This window comes from Antedon mediterranea, chromosome 4, assembly GCF_964355755.1.
Source record: "Antedon mediterranea chromosome 4, ecAntMedi1.1, whole genome shotgun sequence".
NCBI lineage: Eukaryota > Metazoa > Echinodermata > Crinoidea > Comatulida > Antedonidae > Antedon > Antedon mediterranea.
The window spans coordinates 30098353-30123613 of record NC_092673.1 but is presented as its reverse complement, the minus strand read 5'-3'; the positions used below and the strand labels follow the sequence as shown (position 1 = coordinate 30123613).

The 25261-nt window shown below is 31.6% G+C and overlaps 2 long non-coding RNA genes across 2 annotated transcripts in view; one reads left to right on the top strand and one right to left on the bottom strand.

The window, feature by feature from the left end:
- Positions 1-2769: 2769 nt before the first annotated feature.
- LOC140046281 (uncharacterized) lies at positions 2770-9574 on the bottom strand. The gene is made up of 3 exons (XR_011844752.1): positions 9096-9574; positions 5182-5208; positions 2770-3147 (listed from the first exon to the last, which is right to left on the bottom strand). It is a non-coding gene; the product is annotated as an uncharacterized lncRNA (long non-coding RNA).
- An 11140-nt stretch (positions 9575-20714) lies between these two features.
- Positions 20715-25261, top strand: part of LOC140047254 (uncharacterized) — an 81984-nt gene continuing 77437 nt past the window's right edge. Inside the window, exon 1 of the long non-coding RNA XR_011844919.1 lies at positions 20715-21224. This is a non-coding gene — a long non-coding RNA (uncharacterized lncRNA). The remainder of the gene's footprint in view (positions 21225-25261) is intronic.

Genomic DNA, 25261 nt, shown 5'->3' with positions numbered 1-25261 from the left:
TTATACTTTATTATAATTCCTCCTTGTTTCCAATTACATTTGGTTTTTGTTGTTTTTCTCATCAATTAAAATGAAAGTAATTTATTTAGAAAGAGCAAAGGATTCTGCTAGTTGAAAGTTGTTTATGTAAAATCTGGTTGTGTTTCCATCGGTTACAAAATACAATATTCAATCTAATTTTCAAATGGTCAGATGATAATGAATTTGAAGTTTGGTGATGAATTTTATTACGCACTGGTTAATGATAAGGGATAAAACAGGGATTTGCGATTTATTAAAAATGATTAATGAATTTCTTATGCATGTAATATTCATTCTGATTAATATTCTACAAAATAACTGAAAAAAATAATTAAGATGAAAACAATAAGCTTCTTGTTGTTCTGCAGCTGGCTGGTCTTCGCTACAGTATAGTTATGGCTATATTTATATACGTCCATAATGAAAGCCGGTTCTCCTACGAGCCTATCTTGACCATACAACATTGTGTGCTTCTGCAATATAATAACCAGTTATGTCGAAAAATAAAATGGTCGAAATTTGGCCATTTTTTTTTTAAATCCCTTTTTTTTTCCAAAAATGGCCAAAATTTGCGCATGCCAAAATATGATATAATATCCTGTTATGTTAAAAAAAATAAATTCAACAATTATGCGATAATATTGCCATATATTGTGTTATCATCATCTTGTAGAGCCATAGTAACTAGTTATGTCAAAAAATAAAAGGGTTGAAATTTGGCCATTTAAAGAAAAAATCCCTGTACTATAGTATGGGGATTTTTTCAAAAAATGGCCAAAATATCCACTTTTTAGAATTCAATAATTATGCGAAAATATTGCCATATATTGAGCCATAGTAACTAGTTATGTCAAAAAGTAAAAGGGTCGAAACTTGGCCATTTTTCTAAATATTTCCCTGTACTAAATATCTAAATATATAGTGAGGGCGTGTGGCGCAGTGTGTTGGACGTTGGACTACTGATCGTGAGACCGAGGTTCGAATCCAACTCTCGCCGCATTGCTTGTATCCGTAGGCAAGATACTTTACTTACGTTTGCCTCTCTCCACCCAGGTGTATAAATGGGTACCCGGTTAGATCAAGACACAACTTTGCGCTAATTACTAGCTGCATTATAGGAGTATGTTTCCATACGTGTTTGATCCAAAAAAAATGACTGAAATTTTCGAAAAATGGTCGATTTTCGACCCTTTTATTTTTTTACATAAATGGTTACTATAGCATAATAGACATGCGCAGAGTCGAATAATGGGTTCTGCGCATGTCAATTGTGCTATAGTAACCACTTTTGACATAAATGGTTACTATTACATAATAAACATGCGCAGAGTCGAATAATGGCTTCTGCGCATGTCAATTGTGCTATAGTAACTAGTTTTATGGAAAAATAAAAAGGTCGAAAATTTGCCATTTTTTGAAAAAATCTCTGTACAGGAAAATTTTCGAAAAATGGCCGATTTTAGACCCTTTTATTTTTTGACATAAATGGTTACTATAGCGTAATAAACATGCGCAGAGTCGAATAATGGGTTCTGCGCATGTCGATTGTGCTATAGTAACCACTTCTGATATAAATGGTTACTATAGGATAATAAACATGCGCAGAGTCGAATAATGGGTTCTGCGCATGTCAATTGTGCTATAGTAACTAGTTTTATCGAAAAATAAAAAGGTCGAAAATTGGCTATTTTTTAAAAAAAAATCCCTGTACTATAGTACAGGGAAATTTTCAAAAAATGGCCGATTTTTTACCCTTTTATTTTTTGACATAATTGGTTACTATAGCATAATAAACATGCGCAGAGTCGAATAATGGGTTCTGCGCATGTAAATTGTGCTATAGTAAGCAGTTTTATCGAAAAATAAAAAGCTCGAGAATTTGTCATTTTTTTGAAAAAATCCCTGTAATATTATTATTATTATTATCGAAAAATAAAATTCAATATTTATGTGATAATATTGCCATATATGCACATATATTGTGTTACCATCATCTTATAGAGCTATAGTAACTATTTGGAAATTTTACAGGGATTTTTTCAAAAAATGATCAAAATATCCACTTTTTAAAATTCATGCGATAATATTGCCATGTCCATATATTGTATTATCCTCATCTTATAGAGCCATAGTAACTAGTTATGTCAAAAAATAAAAGGGTCATTTTTTCGAAAATAAGGATTTTTTTCGAAATTGGCCAAATATCAACATTTTAAAATATGTGTACAATATTGAAGAAAATGCACAGAACACATTATGTGTGTCTGCGCATGTCAATTTACTAACTAGAATGTAATATGCACAGAACACATTATGTGTGTCTGCGCATGTCAATTTACGATATAATAACTAGAATGTAGGAAATAAAAAGGTTGAAATTTTGCCATTTTTGGGAAAAAATCCCTGTACTATGTACAGGGATTTTATATAATACAATGGGCAAAACACACTGTGTGACACAGTGTATGCGCATGCCACCTGCTATATCATAAAATGACATGGGCAAACAATCTAACAATGTCTTCTGCACATTATAATATATAGTAATCAGTTAATTCAAATATAAAGATTCGAAAATGACAAAGTATTAATTATTACATTTAATTATTATGCTATATATGTAAAAATAATAATTGGTAACTAATAATATTAATAATAAAATCTATTTAAAAATTATTTATTTACTATTGTATTATTATACCTAAATATACACAATGTATATCATTCAAATTTATCCAAATTGAGCATTTATATTGTCTAGACATCTTGCATAATAAATAATAATCCAACAATTTAGATAACATAGAACTGAATGAATCACTAAAAAATGACTTTTTATTTTTAAACTAACCATTATGACTCCTTTTTTCCATTTCATGTTTCATGGAAATGACACTGTTTTATATTTATTTTTAAAAAAGAAATGTATTGTTTCCTTCCAATCCTTTCTTGTTTCTCTGGAAAATACATCCAAGTATCAGCTGGAAAAAAATTATGTATCTTCACTCTCACCTGACTTGACCTAGCTCTTTCTGGGACGACCTACTTTCTTCTATAAGTCAAATATGTTGGTTACCTTGTTATAACCTTGAAACTCACCTGTTTAAATATTCACCCAATACACACCTTGAAGAAAAAAATAATTTTGTTACATTACATAATTTTCTTACTACTTCTGAGATGTCTCAGCATTAAATGTGCTACTTCAGCATCCACAACAAATATAATGATACGCGTTTGGTAACTAGCATTGTGTAGACACAATTACTTCAAAGTTCGCAAGTATGCGTTCTTGTTTTAGTGTATTAAGCATCGTGTGGACGCTCTTCAAAAGTAACACTCACGTATAATTTGATGTTTGATGTAACTTTACCTCAGACGTAAGGCTGTCTGAACATGACTATAGTATATAAAAGTGAATTTTTAAGTAATTTCCAGTCCACAAGGTCAAATTTGTGATTCTTAGAAAGCATCATAGGTATTACTATTACACAAGGATATTTCGTGGTAACCTAGTTTTCTAGGAATGATATTGATATAGTAAAGGGTTTTGTGTGCAATTGATTCTAACTAAATTCTTCTTGTTTTATCAAAATAATAAAATCAGAGACACAAAACAATATTTATATTACATTGTTATCATGGATCTATACACATGCTTGCTCAAAAACATACAGATTGGGGAACACAAGCTACATTTTATTTTTTTTTTATGTAGAAAATTTGTTTTTAACTGTTCTGTATATATCTTTTAGATTAAGCCTACTATGCTTTTATCTTTCTGTATTTTTATGTGTTATCATTTTTCTTTACTTTTAAACTTGTAACTGGACCATTTTGACAAAAGCAGTACTGCGTTACTGAAAATGCAATCCAGTCAAAAGAAAGAATAAATAAATAAATAAAGCGGGGCACGCAATGTCTAACAACGACTAACGTTTAAAGATGGTGATGTTATCATGCTATAGTTACATACATAATTGTATTCAGATAAATATTGATTTATATAAATAAGAATTTATAACAAAGACCGGCCATTATAAATATTAACAATAAAAACATATGCCCATTTGTAGTATAATGTCCAAGTTTATTATTGCTATAAAGAACAATCCATTAATGCTATTAAACCCATCATTAAATATGCCAATATACCAGCAATTACACATAAATGAAAAGAATCCAGTTAACAATTTCAAAATATTGGGGTTTTTTTTACAAACATTTAAAAAAAATGAAATAATAATTATAATACATTCCAATTGTTGCATTATGCTGATAGTCTTATTGTATATGTAAATTCAAAAGTTTTCAATATTAAAATATTGTATTTTTTGTTACATTCTTTGAAAAATAAAATAATACAATAATACACATTAATTTATGATTTTAATTTCTTGCTAATTGTTAGATGTGTAGATTCTGTAAACAGTACTAATAGTAAAATATTGTTGTTTTTTTATTCTTTTAAAAATGAAATAATTATACAAAATTGTTGTTGAATATTCCATTTTAATGACTTTGACCAAAAATTGGATCGAAAAAATGTTATTTAAAAAAAAAAATTGTCAAATTGGCTGTCAGCCAGGTTTTTGGTTGAATTTAACCATTTATTTTGTCATTTTACAAGTGAAAACATTATTTATTTTTTTTTTTTGGGGGGGGGGGGGGGAGGGACAATACATCTTTAAGGCATTTTAATTGTTGCTAATTTGCTTGTATTGTCTGTGTAGATTCATCAGTAAACAGTAGTAAAATTGTATTTTTGTGTTACATTCTTTTAAAAGTGAAATAATTATAATACATGTGACATTCATTAAGGCATTTTAATTTCTTTCATCAGTAAACAGTAGTAAAATATTGTATTGTTAAGATATTTAAAAAAAAATAATTATAATACATACATTTGACACTGATTAATGCATGCTTAAGGTTGTATTGTCTGTGTAAATTCATCAGTCGTTGTAGACTATAATGAGGCTTAGCGATGGCGATGTATCCAGGGTTATTAATCTTGTATTACTTCCTCAGAAGATTAAACGAAAATGTAGAGGAGTGGCTGCAAATTTATACATTTAATCTTATGTAGAATTTCTAAACACGTTGTATACTGAAATGCAACTACAGAATATTTGCCAATAATTTGATTTAATAACTTACTGTATTCTCCATTTGTTTTTGTCACATCTGTAAATAAAACATAAAAGTTGAGTCAGCTACCCATAACTATAGTTATTGTTCATTTTTATTTACCAATTATATTTATATATATATTATTATATAATATTAGTATATCACAGGGCAGTACTTTATAATTTCTTCTAATGCCTGTAACTGTTTATAGATGTTATTGGGAATATTAATATTATGTATATGCATCCAATGCAATGAACCCTTGTTTTTTTAGTCAATGTAAACTGTTGTTGTAAATTATGTACAGTTTATTCAATATCAATATCAGTCCGAAATAATTTCAATTTGATTTGATAAATAACATCATAGTCATGAATGAGAGGGTAGGAATTTTCAATGTGATTGGACAATTCTTTCTTTATAGGCCTACGCCTCATACACACTAGCGTGACAAATTTCAACAGAATAACTTGTAGGATGACTATATTGATTATGAACAAACGAATATTAATTTTTACACTGTATATATTGTAAAATTTGAACTTCTGGATTAAGAAATAGAGCTTCATTGTCTTTTTAGAAGTACCAAACGTTTGTTGTCAACCAAAATAAATGAAATTGAATGATCTGTACACATATCATATATTTTATTCTTAGTATTGTATACCTTCAATATGTGAATAAACATAAACTGTAGTTATGCATACAAATAATATTTACAGTCATGAATGAGAGGGTAGGCAATGTGATTGGGCAATTCTTTCTTTATAGGCCTAAACCTCCCACCCACTAGCATGACAAATTTTAACAGAATAACTTGTAGGATGACTATATTGATTATAAACTACACTGTATATATTGTAAAATTTGAGCTTCTGGATTAAGATATAGAGTTTCATTGTCTCTTTAGAAGTACCAAACGTTTGTTGTCAACCAAAATAAATGAAATTGAATGATCTGTACACATATCATATGTTTATATTCTTAGTATTGTATACCTTCAATATTATGTGAATAAACATAATGTAATATATATGCATACAAATAATATTTACAGTCACGAATGAGAGGGTACTGTAGGCATTTGCAATGTGATGGGAAATTCTTTCTTTATAGGCCTAACACCTCCTACACACTAGCGTGAAAATTTTTAACAGAAAATAACTTGTATTCTGGTAGCTTGCATTGTACTAAAGCTTGGTTCCCTCTAGAACGTAACGCAAGGACGTAAACGCAGCGCAAGTGAATTGACCAATCACAAGCGATGGCTTATTTGCTTGTGATTGCTAACTGTCTATAACTTCGCTTGTCATTTGTTAAAACGCTTGCGTTGCGTTTACGTCCTTGCGTTACGTTCTGGTGGGAACCAAGTTTTAGATTCAATTCAAAATAATTATTTACTTTCATCTTAGATTTAAACAATAATGGAATAAATAAAAAATAAACATATACAAATAACAATAAATCTGGGGGGAAAAGGAAGAAGCCAGGATCCCAGAAAGATATATAGGAACTTTAGTCGGGTCTGCCTGGGACACAAAACAAAGGGACAAAGACAAGAGGGATGTGGTTTTAGCTCATCTCTCATGCATTACAGGGAGAATCACTTGTTCTTCTGATATACACTCCCTGACAGTAGTGTAAAGTTCTATCTACACAGTACACTATCAAACTAGTTTGAGAAAAAAAGTGTGATATGCCCAAATATGATAGTGATATGCCCAAATATGGTAGTGATATGACATCATCATGTCCATATATGCAGGCACATCACATTTTTTTTGTCACATAAAGTTTGATAGTGTCGACAGAGCTTAACACTTTTTAATACATTAATGTTCTAGTTTTACTAACAATCATGAGTAGAAACTTATTTTTCAGATAAGACAAATCGGTGATGTATTATTATCCATGGAAATCTCCCAGGTAATTAGTCATGGTTTGTTGTTGTTAACTTTAATGTAATGATGTGTAGTTAATGAGTTTTTTAGCTTTATGTACCATTGGGAATTGTACTTGTAAAATGGAGTATATTTGCTAATACTAACCCACTATCAAAAAGTCAGTGAATACAGTCAAAAGTTATATAAACTGGGCTAATTGGGTTTCTGTTAATATTCTAAGTACCCTGTCTCCCGATATTATGATAGATGACATTGATGGCGTATGCGAGTGGTATTCAGTGCAGCTTTTACGATTTACTGAGAGACAGAAAATCAGAACATAACGCTTGTGTAACTTCATAATGGAATTTTGAGAGTTGGTTTGTGGAGTGTTCTTGGCTCTACACGGCATGGGTACAACTGAAGCTACACAGGAACCATTTGGGTCAGAGTGGAGTTGTGGATTGGTGGTTATGATGCTTGGCTACCACTCCAAGGGTCATGGGTTCAAGTCCTAGGACAAAATTACAACTCCCTCCCAAAGACTTGTAATAAGACTTTGTTTATGTAGAGCATCTTGTGTATATGTTTGTCTTGTGAACCTCTGAGGGTCCCTAATGATCAGCAATTGCTGGATGGATCACCCTCATTAAATAAAAAAAAAGAAAAAAAGAAACTATTGTATATTAAATGAATATTACTAATGTCTACTAGAAAAATAAAAATAGTGTTAGTTAAGTGTTTGCAGGTTTGATTAACGATGTTTGTGAAACGTCACATCTTTTTCCCATTTAAATCGGTTTAAGTGCTACTTTGAACTTTTACACTTCCTATTATACCTACAACATTGTTTTTCTTTAACTTCAATGCAACACTTTACTTATATTTTAAAATGCTTTGAGTGAGTGAGTGAATATTTCATTATATCATTAGCAGTATACAGTCATGGATGTGCTTATATAATTCAATGAATAAATTTTCCCATTAAGCTGACGGTTCTGCTCAAGATTCATTACGTTTAGTGTATGTTTTGTTTAGTTCATTTCTGTTAATAGGGAAGTTTCGCAATCTTACGAATACGATAACGAAAACGGATATGTCATGCACACGTATTAGTTTTTCGTAAGCCAGTAAAAATCTGTTACGCATGGCAACAAAATATTGAGGGTGCCATCCAAAATATGACTGTGGTAAATTTGAGCGAAGTGCAGGAGGTACGTGTAGCTTGGTGCTTGGCTGCCTAGGCCTAGCGTAACATCAAAGCGAGTGAGGACTTTAAAAACTGCTATTTATCAAAATTGACCTGGCATTTTAGTAAATTACTTTAGTAAATTACTTTCAATAAATCTATAATTATATTATAATCATGAATCATTCCTGATTCAAATGCAAAATGTGCAAAAAATAGATCAAAAACTATACTCGTTTTGTAGTTACGAATATGACTGGTGATATCCGTCAACACGAATACACTTTACGAATATGAAATGGGGATCAGCTCAAAAGTTTCACAAATGTGTGAAGTATCCGTTTTCGTTATCGTATTCGTAAGGTTGCGAAACCTCCCTATTAGCCACACAGTACCTAATCATTATCCAAGAAAGAAAAGTGACTATTTGTACTTTTATAATTAATAACTTGGACTTGAATAGTCATGGCTGAGTAAAGCCTACCTGACAACTTTAAGCCGTATTGACGACATGTATTAACACGCAATTTGAATTCTACATTTAGATTCATATAACATTCTTAAGCTCTGTCTGCACTATCAAACTTTATGTGACACAAAAATGTGATGTGCCAATATATGCTGGACACAATGACATTATATTACTACCATATTTGGGTATATCATTACCATATTTGGGCACATCACTACCACATTTGGACACATCACACTTTTTTGTCAAACTAATTTGACAGTGTAGACAGAGCTTTATTAATTAATTTATCATTAATAAGGGCACAACACCAAATGGCAATATGGTATGGTCTCTGTCGTAATTATTGTTGAATTATAATATAGAATGAAATACTGTACCCTTAATGCATACATACCATATTTTATATTATTAATCCTCTGTATACGCATCCTCAATCAATATTCAATCAAAGTAGTAATCCTTCATTAAAATTGTAATAATACTCATAATAATAACAAGTCATCCGTACAATCATGTTTTCTCATTTACACCTTTTGTCTCTCCCGTCAACACACAAGAGTATTTGATAAATACTGCAATACATTAATGATGATTTCAACATTATAATTAATCAACATCAAGCAGGCCAAACTCAAAGTTACTGTACTTCCTGTGCACTTTATTACGAAAATAATGTAAAACGTCAAAATGTGCTGACAATTACACTAAGATTACGATGCTTTAGCTACATCATTAGTTGCATATTTACAACTAGACGTGTTTTCAACGATGCTGTTTACATCCAACAAAAATTTTACTACATACCCAGACTATGATGTCAAAGGACACTGATTTTTATCCAATCAAAAACAATATTGTAAATGTAATTTAAAAATAAATCGTTAACTAGAATTTGATGTGTCTGGCATTCAACTAATTATGTTAATGCATTGTAAACTTGTTTAAATGTTGTTGTTATTTTTTTAATAAACAGTGGTATTGAAAATTAAGAATGGAAAGTATCATTATGTTATAGGCTATGGAGAAACATTTTTTTAAAGAGTAATATTTCTTCTCCTCAAAAGTTGGAAAACTCGCTAATTATCAATATCATTCAATATTCATTATAAATATTAAGTAAGAATTTAACTTTTTTTCATGCTTTTATTTCCTTGCATATTACTAGAAACATGAAAAAGAAAAGCACAACGAAACAAGGATTTTCATAACAAAAGGGCAACAAATTTAAAACATTCACATCATGTCATGTTTTTTTCTATATTGTATAAACATTTAAGGCAGCTTTACTCCACGTTTAACACATTTTTTTTTTTCAAACTTATTTTGGCATAACATAACAAATGAACCTGGTTGCAACCAGGAAAACCCAGGAAAACGGAAGGATCTATCAAACGGAAAAATGAGATAATCTTGGACCTTCACTTGCGGTCAATCTAAGAACATTGCATCTGTTTTGTGAATTCATGTATTAGACCAATGTGGATGTACTCCAGGATATTGCTATGGCAGTCTTTTATATTATATCTAAATGATTTTTTTTTTTTAAGGTTGGACAGATGACCTCTGGACACTCCTTTTAAGCTTTCTTATCTTAAAATGTAACTAGGTGTGGAAAGACCGGATTTTATTTTCGAAAAAAGACAATTAAATTATTTTTCTTTTCAGGATTCTTCGAAGATTGTAGGCTATACTTATAATAATAATAATAATAGAGATTTTGATTGGCCGACGACCAAACTATGCCATGTTAATTCATTGTGTGCATGCGGGGACATTAAATTAATTTTATTACGGAAATATTTCATCCATATTTTTTTTTTACGTACCAACAGAAAAAAAAATCACAAACTCTAATAAGCTTAAATATATAGAATACTTCTCCATCTACAATACATTTTTCAGTTAGTGTTTGAGATTCCTCGCTCTTCAACATAGCTTTGATCATTTCTAGGTCCAGGCAACGATCGGCGACATTAAGTTGACCTGATGGTCGTCGGTCATTGCAAATTGAAAGTTCGCTACAAATCCTAGACATCATATCCCTTGAGTGATCAATATTAGACTAATGATAATAATGAAATCAATATTGTCTATATTAAGGTCCAGTCACCAAAATATAGTCTATATTCCAAGTTATTCGGTTACGAACGTGGATAACAAAATGTAGCAAAACCAGCAATGAATTATATATGTAACTCATACTTATGAGACAAGTGACATATGTGGCAAGGGAAATCAGACATAAGTCGGAAATTTCAAAATTGCGATTTTCACAAATACTGAAACTACATAATCCAAGATTTAAAATGCTGAAAAAATATCTTGATACCTTGTCTACTTCCATAGATCTCAGTCTAAGGTTTTGGCTGTTACAATCAGTATTTTTGAGAAAAATGCTTTTAAAGAGGAAATGACAAATACAACAAAATAAACAGGGTTAATCTAAGTTTACGACTTTAGCAAAAGGGTATTCTAATTGTTTTATTTCAATGAAACTTTGCACCTTCATTAATTAACTATTGTTCTATTATTATGCAAAATTTTCATAAAAACAACCAATTGGAACACTTTCATTTTAAGCATAAAACATGATAGGTTTTATGAAAATCATACATAATTTACACCATCTTTTTAACCAACATACCACACAAAATGTTAAAATTTATTCAATTATTTGTTTAAAAATATAAAAATACCAAGGTAATGTAAATACTATTTGAGCTATTATTTTTCTGTCAAAATGAAGAAAAAAATTCAGCTTTTTATTGATTGAAACCATAATGTTATATTGTATGATATATGGTGTCCACAAAGCAAATTTATTTCTATTGGACAAATAAAAAAATGTTGTGGAAAGCAGCACATTCATTTAAACTAATTTTATTATTTTTAATTAATTTTTAAATTTAAAAAAAATGTATTATGTATCAATCAGTAGAAACTGAATGAAAGTAGTAACAAGAAGTGCACCTAATTAAAGGCATTGAGTTTGACCCCTGGCCAATCAACTTGACCCCTGGCCAATCAACTGTATCTTAAAATGCCCAGGGACCAACAACACCTTTAGAAAATACTACTTTGCAAAAGTCAAAAGTGAATTTATATTTAGTTAGTTTAGTGGTATTAAATCATTTAACCATATTTTTTTTTTGTTCATCAAATATTTTAGATTTAAAAAAGTGAAAACTTTTTGATTTTAGTTTTTATTCATAGGATTTGAAAACAGCTTTGTATTTGCAATCATGAATTGCGGTTTGATGCTTTTGTTTGAGTGAAAGAATGAAAGTTGTGTACAATGATGATGAGTACAATTATGTTTTTGAGAATAATGCATTTTGTGGTAAATACATGCAAGGAAAATTTATTACAATCGCAAGTAACAAAAGGACAAAATCTAGTAAAAAAACATCACACAAATATTTCATGAGTTATCAGCATTATGAAATCAGTAAAGCTAAAAATTATTGACTATGTAGAAAAACCATGATAATATGTTCACCTAATTGTGTCAAAGTTAAAGTGAGCATGCCGACATATTCATGTGTTCACTCAATACCTTAGTTATGTATTCTTTCCTAAGGGTGTTCTCAGAAAAAACCTAGTGCTTTAATTATTTATGCAATCTTATGAGTCTCCTGTAACATGTGACGGGCATTATAAAATCTAAGAAGGACGGTGCAAATATTCTAAAATCTAAATCAAACTAACAAAATATAATGTGAACACTGAAAATGAATATTGACACATAAATGACAAATGAAAGCGCATAACATATAAATGTGAACATTAAAAATGAATATTAACATATATCGGACCCCAATGGAAACTGTTTTGTAAGGATTAATTGTGTTGTCCTGAATTCATGTTCATATATTTCTCCTATTTTTTTCCTGTTGTTTATCATTTAACTGTTATTTATGTATCCAACCTATTTTATGTATGATGTATTGATTAAAATTTGAGTGAGTGGCCGAGCGGTTAAGACAGTGGAACCGTAATTACGTAGGCATAACGTCGGCAGGGGTTCGAGGCTCACTCACTCCATGGTTATGGTGGTGGTACGAGTCTTCTCGGATAAGGACTATAAACCGTAGGTCAAGTGTACACATCTAGATCATGTGCACTTTAAAGAACCTAGTACATCTTTCGAGACGAGTAGGGGGTTACCCCAGTGTATTAGTACATCACAGCCACTGATCATAACTGGGCCCTCTGGGAGACCAGTCCTTGACTGAAGAGGTTACCCAGTATAAATATATTTCAATCAATCAAAAATAATAACAAACAATGACAAATGAATTTAAACATAACATATCAATGTGAACATAACATATGCTTGTGAACATTTAAATTACCATTAACATATGGATGTGAATATTTACATATGTTTACATTAACATATAAATGTGTACATTAACATTATTATGAATGTGAATATTACCATATAAATGTGAATATATTAACATATGAATGTTTAATACATTAACATATGAATGTGTATATTAACATACTTATGAATGTGAACATTAAAATATAAACATATGAATGTGAACATTAGTATTTATTGAAAAATTCTCACCATTGAACTCATAAACATTCATTATTTGTATAGCATTTGATATCGTCGTCAAATCATCCTTTATTTCAAATAAAATACAATGTTACCAACAAGCCAGGTCACAGCTTGGAGAACCAAGCATATGCAAGGCAAAACAAGACAACAACAATTCCAAAACACTTAAATAAGAAGAATAAGTGTAACAATATGTTTTGATTGCATGATGAACAATTCAAAATATACTAATAATAGAGTACTCGCTGGAATATTGTTATCATTCGCAAGAAAAAAAAAGGCAGTGTACATATCATTTTCGCCATTATCATCATTAATGAAGCAAAATAACAATGTTAATGATATATGATGCCATGGCTATTGTTTACCTTTTAAATGTAATTAAGCATCAGCTTGCTATTGTTAATAATACCTCATTACTTTTTAACAGTAGCAAACAAACGTATTGATCTGTCTGCAACAATAGAATGTTCAATATAATTGTAGTCAGTGCATATTTTGTAATAAACTGCAGTGTTTGCAGTGCAGTCTCCCTCTATTAATCTTGGAACCAAATTGGTGATTTGGAACCAAATTGGTGATTATTTTTGCCCCTATTTAGCAATAAAAAACATATTTATACAAAACTGTAGCTTGCTTTTAAAAATCTTAAATATTTCGACATCAGTTTCTTCTCTGCTAAAAATACAGTATCTCAAGGTTGTGCTTTTTGCGAATTTTAAGCGATATAATTAATGTGATGTGTCAAATAAAAAGTGAAAAAACGCAATATATAAATGACACAATTAAGAAACATACAAATTTTGTAATTTTTGCATGGCCTTCATGAATGTTTTATTCTTTAAAAAAGTGGAAAATAAATGCTGCGAATATATTGAACTACAACATATAAATGGAGAGCATCCAAATACTTTATTATTGCACGGCCTTGAACATTTTTTTTTTTATGCAAACAATTAGAATACGCTAATAAAAAGTGAAAAATAAAGGCTGTAAAATAATATTGAACTATGACATACAAAGTATTGGGAGCATCCATTCCTGCATTTAATTGCATGTTTCTATCTCTGACATACATCTTTAATTGGAATCCTATCTTGGCAATACGATATTTAGTGTCATCTCTATTTTTAGTAGTACGCATAACTTTCAACTTATTCCCAAGAACGAAATAAAATTAAATCAAAGTCGTTTTTCAGTAGAATCTGTACATGAAAAATGATGAACAACTGGGAAATGACTCATCTCCACAGCTGTCAAATCAAAATGTAAAAAATGACATCAAAATGACCCAGCAAATTAGGTCAACAATTAGAGTAATGTACTATATTTCTAAATAATTTAATTGAAACATTTTAAAATGACATCAAAAGAACCGAAATGGATGCGAAATATTGGTCACCTGCTAAATTAGAATGTTATTATTTAATCATAATTTATGTTGACAAATCCAAGCGTATGCATGTTATTATGGTTTAAAGATTGAATACAAGATCAGAATTTTTGTTATTCATAGAATCAGGAATTTAATTAACATTTGGAAATTTTAAGCTAAATTTTGTTTATATTAAAAAGCTCTATTTACACTCTCACACTTTATGTGAAAACTAAATGTAATGTGCCCATATATGGACATGTTGATATCATATCGCTACCATATTTGGGTATATCACTACCATATTCGGGCACATCACATTTTTGTTGTCAAACTAGTTTGATAATGTAGACAGAGCTTAACCTTAGAAAATGTAAATGAATACTGTACTATTTGATGTGTTATAGTAATTATTTAACTTTTTATATCTATATATTATAATGTAGTGCACTTGCACTGATGAAGGGCTAGTGTTGCCCGAGAGCTCTGCTAACTTTTGTGGCTGTTTACTTTATCGTTTTTTTTTGTATCTCCATTGAGATCCAACCACTGATACCCACAGCATTGTCATTTTTTTCAGTAATTTGCCTTTGGATTTATATATAATAATGTAAATATATAAATATATATAAATAACCAATACATATTAATATTATTAATATTATTAATATTATTAATATTATTTAAGGTAATGCTGTAGTTATAAATGAATGTGTTTATATGTTTCCTTAAATTTGTTAAAATAATTTTGTTCATTTCTAGAGCTTTGGGTACAAAATTGGCAAATTAAAAGTCATTTTTTTATGACTCAACATATTCATGATGTACAGAGATTACAAGAGATTTGTTTCTAGCCAGTATTATTAATATTCTAAATGTGTTTGTGTAACTTTTTTGGCCAGAGTGTGACCATGTCATAGGTTCACAAGGGATGCAAGTATCTTAAGATTTCCTGTTTCCATTCTTGAGGATAAAAGATTTTTCTTTCATTATTAAGGCAGGTGCTGTAATGCCATTACTACATACAAATCATTCAATGCTACTTCAATGTGGAATTATTGACCAGGTCAACTGCTAAGTAAATATGCCCTAAGTCATTTATCTTATCTGGACTATCTGACCAATGGTCAGTATGTAGGGCGGTTCATCAGCACACATTATACATAGATAAAGTGCATTTCTGTTGATAAAACATATTAGCTCAGGGATCATATTGCAACGCATGTTCAAGTGCAGGGTCAATTGGATCGAATGAGCTAACATCCTATAATAATGTCCAACGAGAAATCGACCTACAAGAAATCAGGTCATATTATTGGGAAACTTTCTTTTGAAGAAGAGCCTGAGGTATGCATTTCTCAAGAGACGTCAACAATGCTATTATTTGCACCTGAGCTGCCGTAAACACATTCAACGCTGATGAACACGTTATTTTAACCACCTACAAGCTGTTGTGTTATATTATCAATTTCACAATAAAACTATGTTCTTTAAATTATTATAAAAACATTAATGTGAAATAAACATTATCTGATTAATATTAACTTATAATTTTGCCAAATAATATATAAAAATTGAAAAAATCCTCAGTTTTTATAGCACTATACTTTATATTCATAAAAAAGTTTTTAATTAATACTATATGCACTTATCTGTTATGAATTTGTAAAAGCAACAAATTTCAAGAATTTAATTTATTTTAACCACAAAATCTTCAATCAATTTTTAAAAGGCAGTGAATGTGTGGGATAATTTGATGGCTCAATTGCCCTTGACGAAGGTGGGTAGCTGAGTAGGAAGGAGACTTTTTTGGTGGAATAACAAGTATATATGTTCTTAATTTTTTTATAAAGTTTCCATTTCTTTCCAGGGGAATAATGTGGGCAAAGTAGCCTAGACAATATCATTTTATGTGTGGGAGGGGGGAATAGAATGTTTACAGAAGTGGATGTAGATTTTATGGTACAAGTGTGAAAATTACTACTTGGTCCAGAGGCGACTACTAAAATTGTGAACTATTTTTCATATAGTATCTATTTTTGAATATAATTATTAATATATAATATGATTTTAATATGTTATGTTAGCACTGCCCTGTGTGAAATATCCTGGATCCACTTTGTCTCAAGCTCTGTCTACACTATCAAACTTTATGTGACAAAAAACTGTGATGTGTCCATATATGGACGCGATGATGTCATATCACTACCATATTGGGCCATATCACTACATATTTGGGCACATCACACTTTTTTTGTCAAACTAGTTAGCGTAGACTGCAGACCTTCAGACTTCCCAGTATTTGGCACTATGAATGGTATAACACAACCAACTATATAAATTGAACGATTGATTGTTTGATTTATCCATATAATGCAATATTTTCTTGACTTAATGAGTGACCTCAGAAAAAGGATAACTATTTATGGCTAGTGAATGTTGTAAAACTTTAATTACGTCGTCATCATATTATAACCTTGTTCCAACACACTCTGTTCTTGGGTGGTTATATAGTATCTTAAAAAATCAATTTTAAAACCTTGTTGTTTTATGTCCCTTGTGGGTATATGGTTAATAATACTAATGTAAAGCATATTCAACAACATCATCAGTAAATCATTGATAGAATATAATAAAAACACTGAAACAACCCTTAGAAGTCAAAAGCAAAACATAAAACAACAAGATAACAAATATAATTTAATGTGTAAATGGATAAAAGTTCTAAACGATCTGATTTTAAATGTTTCAATTATTTTCCTGCGTTGCTCATTAGGTACCCTATCGTATTCATAGTTAAGTTAATTATTTTGTAATCATTTTATAATTCATTGTAAATTTGTATAATTCGACTATTTTTCTCAAATATATAAACACCGCCATCTTCATGATCTTCATCATCATCATCATAATCTTCAAAATCATTAATAAAATATGGTATAACATACGATATATAGATTTATATCAATTCCGGACATCTTTAGGTTGGCCAAATGTCAGGTTACTGAAAAGTATAGTTTCTGAATGTGTTTTTAATGGTAAAAATTAATTTTTTGGAAGTCTGGTATTGGAAGGGTTTTTGGTTTTCAGTATTGGGAGAGTTGACTGTATACCATATTTTTAATACCCCTGTTTCTGCTAAGTAGTATTTTACAGCAGAAACAGGGTCTAAGTGGTATTTTGCAGCAGAAACAGGGTCTAAATGGTATTTCAGAAACAGGGTCTAAGTGGTATTTTGCAGCAGAAACAGGGTATAAGTGGTATTTTGCAGCAGAAACAGAGTCTAAGTGATATTTTGCCGCAGAAACAGGGTATAGGTGATATTTTGCCGCGGAAACAGGGTCTATGTGGTATTTTGCAGCAGAAACAGGGTCTAAGTGGTATTTTGCAGCAGACACAGGGTCTAGGTGGTATTTTGCAGCAGAAACAGGGTCTAAATGGTATTTTGCAGGGGAAACAGGGTCTATGTGGTATTTTGCCGCAGAAACAGGGTCCAAATCCAAGTGATATTTTGCAGCAGAAACAGGGTCTATGTGGTATTTTGCAGCAGAAACAGGGTCCAAGTGGTATTTTGCAGCAGAAACAGGGTATAAGTGATATTTTGCCGCGGAAACAGGGTCTATGTGGTATTTTGCAGCAGAAACAGGGTCTAAGTGGTATTTTGCAGCAGACACAGGGTCTAAGTGGTATTTTGCAGCAGAAACAGGGTCTAAATGGTATTTTGCAGGAGAACAGGGTCTATGTGGTATTTTGCCGCAGAAACAGGGTCCAAGTGGTATTTTGCAGCAGAAACAGGGTCTATGTGGTATTTTGCAGCAGAAACAGGGTCCAAGTGGTATTTTGCAGCAGAAACAGGGTCCAAGTGGTATTTTGCAGCAGAAACAGGGTCTATGTGGTATTTTGCAGCGGAAACAGGGTCTATGTGGTATTTTTCAGCAGACACAGGGTCTAAGTGGTATTTTGCAGCAGAAACAGGGTCTAAATGGTATTTTGCAGGAGAAACAGGGTCTATGTGGTATTTTGCAGCAGAAACAGGGTTCAAGTGGTATTTTGCAGCAGAAACAGGGTCTATGTGGTATTTTGCAGCAGAAACAGGGTCCAAGTGGTATTTTGCAGCAGAAACAGGGTCTAAGTGGTATTTTGCAGCAGAGGGTCTAAGTGGTATTTTTCATAAATAAATACAATTTATCTAGAATATCTATGTTGAAGGTCATACTACAGATTGTAAAGATTGCATCAATATTTACATTGGGTATTAAATTTCTATCTTGTTATTTCAAAGGCATTCATCATGTTATTCAAGAGAGCACATATCTATGTGAGCTATTGTTTGACCGTTAGCATACACATCAATATTGCATACTCCGGCCTGCTTCTCTCAAGTTCATTTACATCTCATGTTACATGATGTGACCAGCACTTTACAACTCAGCAATTCAAAGGTGTAACTTTGTACTTTTAATATGTAATTTAAGAGCGTGCAAACGACCTGTTATGTTGTTATAGTGCATTGGTCAATTTCAAATGGATTGAGCATACTTCCCGTCCATGACATGCTTGACCAGTCCAATTTCTTTAATATAGTAGATTGATCAAGGTGACGTACTTTGCCAAATTCATTTGTTTTTAGAAATTAAAGCGTTGCGGACAATTAATAGGCAAGATTTTCTTATTATAATCGAGATGAGATTCAAGGATTAATCTTACTTAGTTCTTTCTAGATTTCACAATCTCAGACTTTCTTGCTTATTAATCATAGAAGGTTGAATATTACATAATAATGTATAATCAAAAATCTATTTTGGAAACATTTCAAAATATATATCTATACTTCTACTATTTCTAGGTCACACAATAAACAATTCATATATAATAGACCAGCATTTACATTTATGGATTTTCTGCACAATGATAATAGATGGGTTGGTGGACGGATGGGATGGGTGGACGGATGGATGTGGGTTGACGAAATGGATGGATGGATGCATAGGATGGGTGGACGGATGGGATGGGTGGACGGATGGATGTGGGTTGATGAAATTGTTGGATGGATGGACGGATGGGATGGGTGGACGGATGGGTGGATGGATGTGGGTTGGCGAAATAGATGAAGGAATGGATAGGATGGGTGGACGAATGGATGTGGGTTGATGAAATTGTTGGAGGGATGGATGGATAGGATGGGTGGACGGATGGGATGGGGGGATGGGTGGATGGATGTGGGTTGGCAAAATAGATGGAGGAATGGATGGATTGAAGGATGGACGGGTTGGATGATTTTACACTGCATTACAAGTGCATAGGTTCAAAAACAATATGATTTTAAAAGCAAAACATATCAATTTGTGATTGGCTAAATATTAGAATAATCTGCATATAATTAATCTCACCAACCAATGAGATTGATGCAAGTGTAATAAAATTGATTGCGCTTAAATATCTATATATATTATTTTGCAATATAACCATGATACATAATTTCTTATATCAGTATCAGTACTAATACACTACACTATGTAGCAATATATATTTAATGCAGATCAAGAACACTATTGAGATGGGCAGAATAGAAACCAAACAATTATATTTATTTATATATTTTATTAACTTAGGCAAACACAATTATACAAACATAACAATATAAAAATAGCTAGATTGCGCCAAGGAGTGGCAAAAGAGGCCAACAACTTCTGTCGCAAATTACCACTCCAACAAAAATTATGAGCAGATTTGAAGGAGCCGCCTTCAGGTTTTAGAAGGAAACTTATATCACCTGTCCTTCCCTAACGTCTTTCTCGCTTTCTAAATATCTTGGATTCTCCACTGACAATGTTACTGAAGTTCCTGGTAGTATGGTTTCATGTTTCAAAACCCCAATTCTACCGCAATAGATTTAAAATTAATTTCTCCTGGTTAATAAAATTTCTAAAAAAATAGCGCCAAGTACGTCAGATCCTCACATAGTTTTTTACATGTGAAATAAAGTATTCCTTTAAAAAAAATGAAATACGAGATGCATGATGGGGAGTCCCAGAATTCAAAGGGCTCCAGGGGTTGATCCCTTCTCTTTCATATAATCTCTTACCGACATACTTTACGAGTCTGCAGGGTGGTACTTTTACATGCGAAAACGTATGTAAAATTGGATCCCGAATGCATATTAACCCTCGTATTTTTTTTACCAATTGAACCAATAAGCATCGACAACACTTTGTTGTCTGCAGACTCAGCAAGGGCACTGAACTACTACCGAGTTGTGAGACACGTTTGGGACACTGGGCCTAGATGTTAAAATTGTTATGCTACGAAGGATAAATAGTTAGCTTAAGACCAGGAAATAACATGGTTTGAGTAGCGTGCATGTATTTCTACAAGGATATCACGGTTTGAAATTCTTTCTCGTTTCTATGTTTGGATGTTTAGGCCTATATTTTGCTTGTCTAGACAGTGTACAATTGGCTAGGATCCAGGAATAGGACATTTGCACATGAACAATCAGCTCTATATAGTATGTGGGTCACGGACGCAACACAATATGCAATTTGGAATAATCATGACTTCCTGGTAAAATGCAGGTACTGTATGACGTAACATTTGATGTTTTTTAATAGGCCTGTAACATTTGTACTATTATATTAAAACTTTGTTATCGTCAACACTTAATTAGATAAAGTAATGCGGAAACACTACAAACAAAACATGTTTTTGATTACGGTAATATTCTGCGTCTGAGTTAAACCAGGGAGTTTTAACGGTTAAGCTATTTACTATTTTTAAATATGTTACAGAATAAATAACATAACCACAAGGGCCTAAAGTGGCCAGCATATAAAAGTTTGAAATGGTGAATAACCATTAACATTTATTCTCAAACTATAATAATTGGTTGCTTTAAAATAACATATTCTAATGATTATTATTATTATTCCATTTATTTCTACTTGAGAGGCTATTGTGATGTTAATATAGTGCTATTGTTTATGTTTAGCTGTATGATTTAATAGTTTGCATCCATCTAACAAATTCAATAGAAGCGGTAATATGTTTAATTCTGCAATTTAACACAATTTTAACTAGAAAGCCACTCCGAGAGGCAATATTTCTTTTCGTACATAAGTTGGGCACCCCTCGTGAAACATCACAAAATAAACATGAATATTTATGTCATATCCATAAGATGTGACGTAAGAATTGAGCTAACTACAATTCGCTAATTCAAACGATTTCTGTCGAATAGATAAGACTATCAACTTTACATGTCGATGTATAAGGTTCGAATCCCATGAGCTGCTTCTTTTACTTTATAGTGAGAATTTAGTTATTTACATGGCTAGGTTTAGTTATATTTAGGAAGTAGTTCGGCTATCTTTCACATGGATGAAAAAAAAAATTGCCTCTAAGAGTGCATACCTCTGACTACTGTAAAATTCTTCTACATAAGATTTCTCTAGACAAATATATATATATATAAATCCAAAGGCAAAATACTGAAAAAATGACAATGCTGTGGGTATCAGTGGCTGGATCTCAATGGAGATATAAAAAAAAAGCGAAAAACTAAATCAAAAAGATAAAGTAAAACAGCCAGAAAAGTTAGCAGAGCTTTCGGGCAACACTAGCCCTTCATCAGTGGAAATGAAGGTACAATTGGACAAGATAGATAGATATATCAGGCAAGCGCTGCCTGAGTGGTGTATGCGAGTTTGATGTAAAGGTTATGTAACCGTCCTTTCAACTAACAATAGTTTCAGTTGAGACTAACAATAGAACAGCAACGCTAAAAACAAACAGGTGAATTTGAAAACATTACATACATACATTTTTTAAATCTACTCGTATCAAAAAACCTGTACATTAAATCAAATTGTGTTTTAAAATTACAAATTATAACTCTTGCCTCTTGTACAAAAAAGTTTTTTGGACAATTTGTTCTTGTAAAAATTCAATTTTAGTTTACTTGTTACTTTAAGACTGCTCGCCCGCTTTTGAAAATTCTGTCCTATCTTTTAACACTAGCAGGTTGGATTGCCTCCAAAATTTAATGGAGTGGTCCTTGAACACATTCTATCTGTATTTTCATTTTGGTAAAGATCTTGAAATAAATTTTTGAGTAATCCTGCTAACAGACACGCGATCGATTACATACCTCCTTGGCGGAGGTGAATAACTATGAAAATGCATTAAAAATGTATGTTATGTTATGTTAACACAATCTTTTGTAGCTACATTTCTCCTATATATAGGTTTATGGTGGCTAACATTCCATTTTCAAATCCGTTAATTTGTGATGAAGCACATGCTAATTAAAAAGACATAAATTGTGTGAAACAGCTAGTAAACATTCCCAGTAAATACAGATTTGAAGATGCTGATGTTTCCCCTCCTATTTCAAATATAGTTTTACATTTGTTGATATACATGAATAACATTGTATTTTATCCCCAATCTCTTTCTACACCAAATGCAACACGTTTGTTTAGTTATCACATCATTCAATTAATTATCCCGATTATCGCTAAACTACAGGCAACTCTCTCTGAAAAGCGCATACTCTCCCAAGAATTTTCTTGAGGTTCACACATTTTTAAGGGTCTTTCACACCTGTCCCGGCACGGTTCCGGTCCAGAGAATCGAACGTCAATGGTTTCACGACGCTCCACACAGCTATTCGACAATCGTTATGCGCGTAGCCGCGTAAAAACAAAACATTGACATTCAATTGGATTTTCCGGCGTCGGACCGGAACCGTGCCGGAACAGGTGTGAAAGACCTTTTAATTTCCCTGTCAGGAAGTGTCATCAGAGGTGTGTTCTTCGTTACCCCTGACGACCACACAATATCACCTTAATTCATTGTAGGTATGCGGGGATATTGGGACATGATTCCTCACTCACCACCCCAACAAAGTTTGATGGTTTCTAGGTCCAGGTGACAACCGATCACACATCAACTGACCTGACCTAGTTAGGTCGTCGGTCAAGGCAAATCGAAAGCTCCCAAACATTAGGCCAGCTAAAGGGTGGAGAGAGAGTTGACTGTATATGGACTGTCTTTATCATGTTTTGATTTCTAAAAAAAAGGTTAAGATATTCATTTTTGTCTGTTACAGGCAGTACATATACATACAAAAAAAAAAAAAATGACCAGGATTGATTTTCTGAACATTTCCTACAGTTGAATGCATCATTGTAAAACTTTAATGATTGTGAATACGAACTTAATTTATTAATATACACTTGATTTTGGCTTTGTTATTAAATTATAGAATTACTTTTAATGTGTTGGGATTATTCTATGAATGTTCCACTATTAAATTTTGACTTCACAAGCTCACAGTTCTTTTATCCACAAATCGTCATGAGTTACATAATCTTATAAGACAGTGGAACCGTAATCGGCAAGGGTTCGAGGCTCACTCGCTCCATGGTTCTGGTGGTAGACCGAGTCTTCTCGGATAAGGACTATAAACCGTAGGTCCAGTGTACAAATATAGCTCATGTGCACTTAAAAACGAACCTAGTACATCTTTTGAGACGAGTAGGGGTTACGCCGGTGTACTAGTAAAACACAGCCACTGATCATAAGTGGGCTCTCTGGGAGACCAGTCTTTGACTGAAGCGGTAGCCCAGTATTAAATAAAATATTTCAGTTACAGAGCTGGACGACGACTTTATTAACTACATAGGTCATAGGTCATCACAAATTGAAGCTTATTAAAATAGATTACAACATCGTATTAAGAATTTTAATTTATTTTGACAATATGTAATTTAAAAACATAATAAAAACCACTACTATAAGATCAATAATAATACTATGCAGTTTTCAAATTTGATTTGACTTTATATTATCATATAAAATTAGATATAAATAGAAAGAACAACTTATTATTCTATAGTTTATGGGTCAATAAACTAATAACATAATAAATATGTATATTACAAATGTGGTTATTTGAATTATAAAACTATAATTCAATTACTGTATTTATTTGAATAAACAGCCCAGGTAAATTGTAAATGGACATCAATGGACTACTACAGCTATACTAATATCAATTATATATGTGTACAAAAATTATTCTTTTCAATTCATCATGTATTTTTCAATTTATTTCAACTTTTCCTTTAATAGTACATGAAAGGACAAAACCATTAGAAGCATAAAAGCATTTGTTAATTTGATTGATTGATTGATTGATTCTTTTATTTTTCACACAACATTCATAAAAATATAAATTAAAAAAAATTAAGTACAATAAAGTGTGAAAAACAGGGTAACCACAAGCAAGCAAAGCTTTTAATCTGTGGCACCCTAACTTAAAATATAAATTTACAAATATATTACAAAAATGTTTTCATGTAGTAAATAAATGAACGAAAATACAACGTACTATAATATAATATATATATATATATACTTCACAGTCTCAGAATATTGAACAAAAAACTTCAACAATTTGAAGTCAAATTGTAGTAAAAAGATTAATTAAATCGGCCATTTATGATCAAAACAGTTCTGAATAGATCTATCGTGGTCATTGGCAAACGCGAACTATGAAAACAAATTTAAATGCATGAACAATTATCAATGTACGTGAGAAAAGTTCATT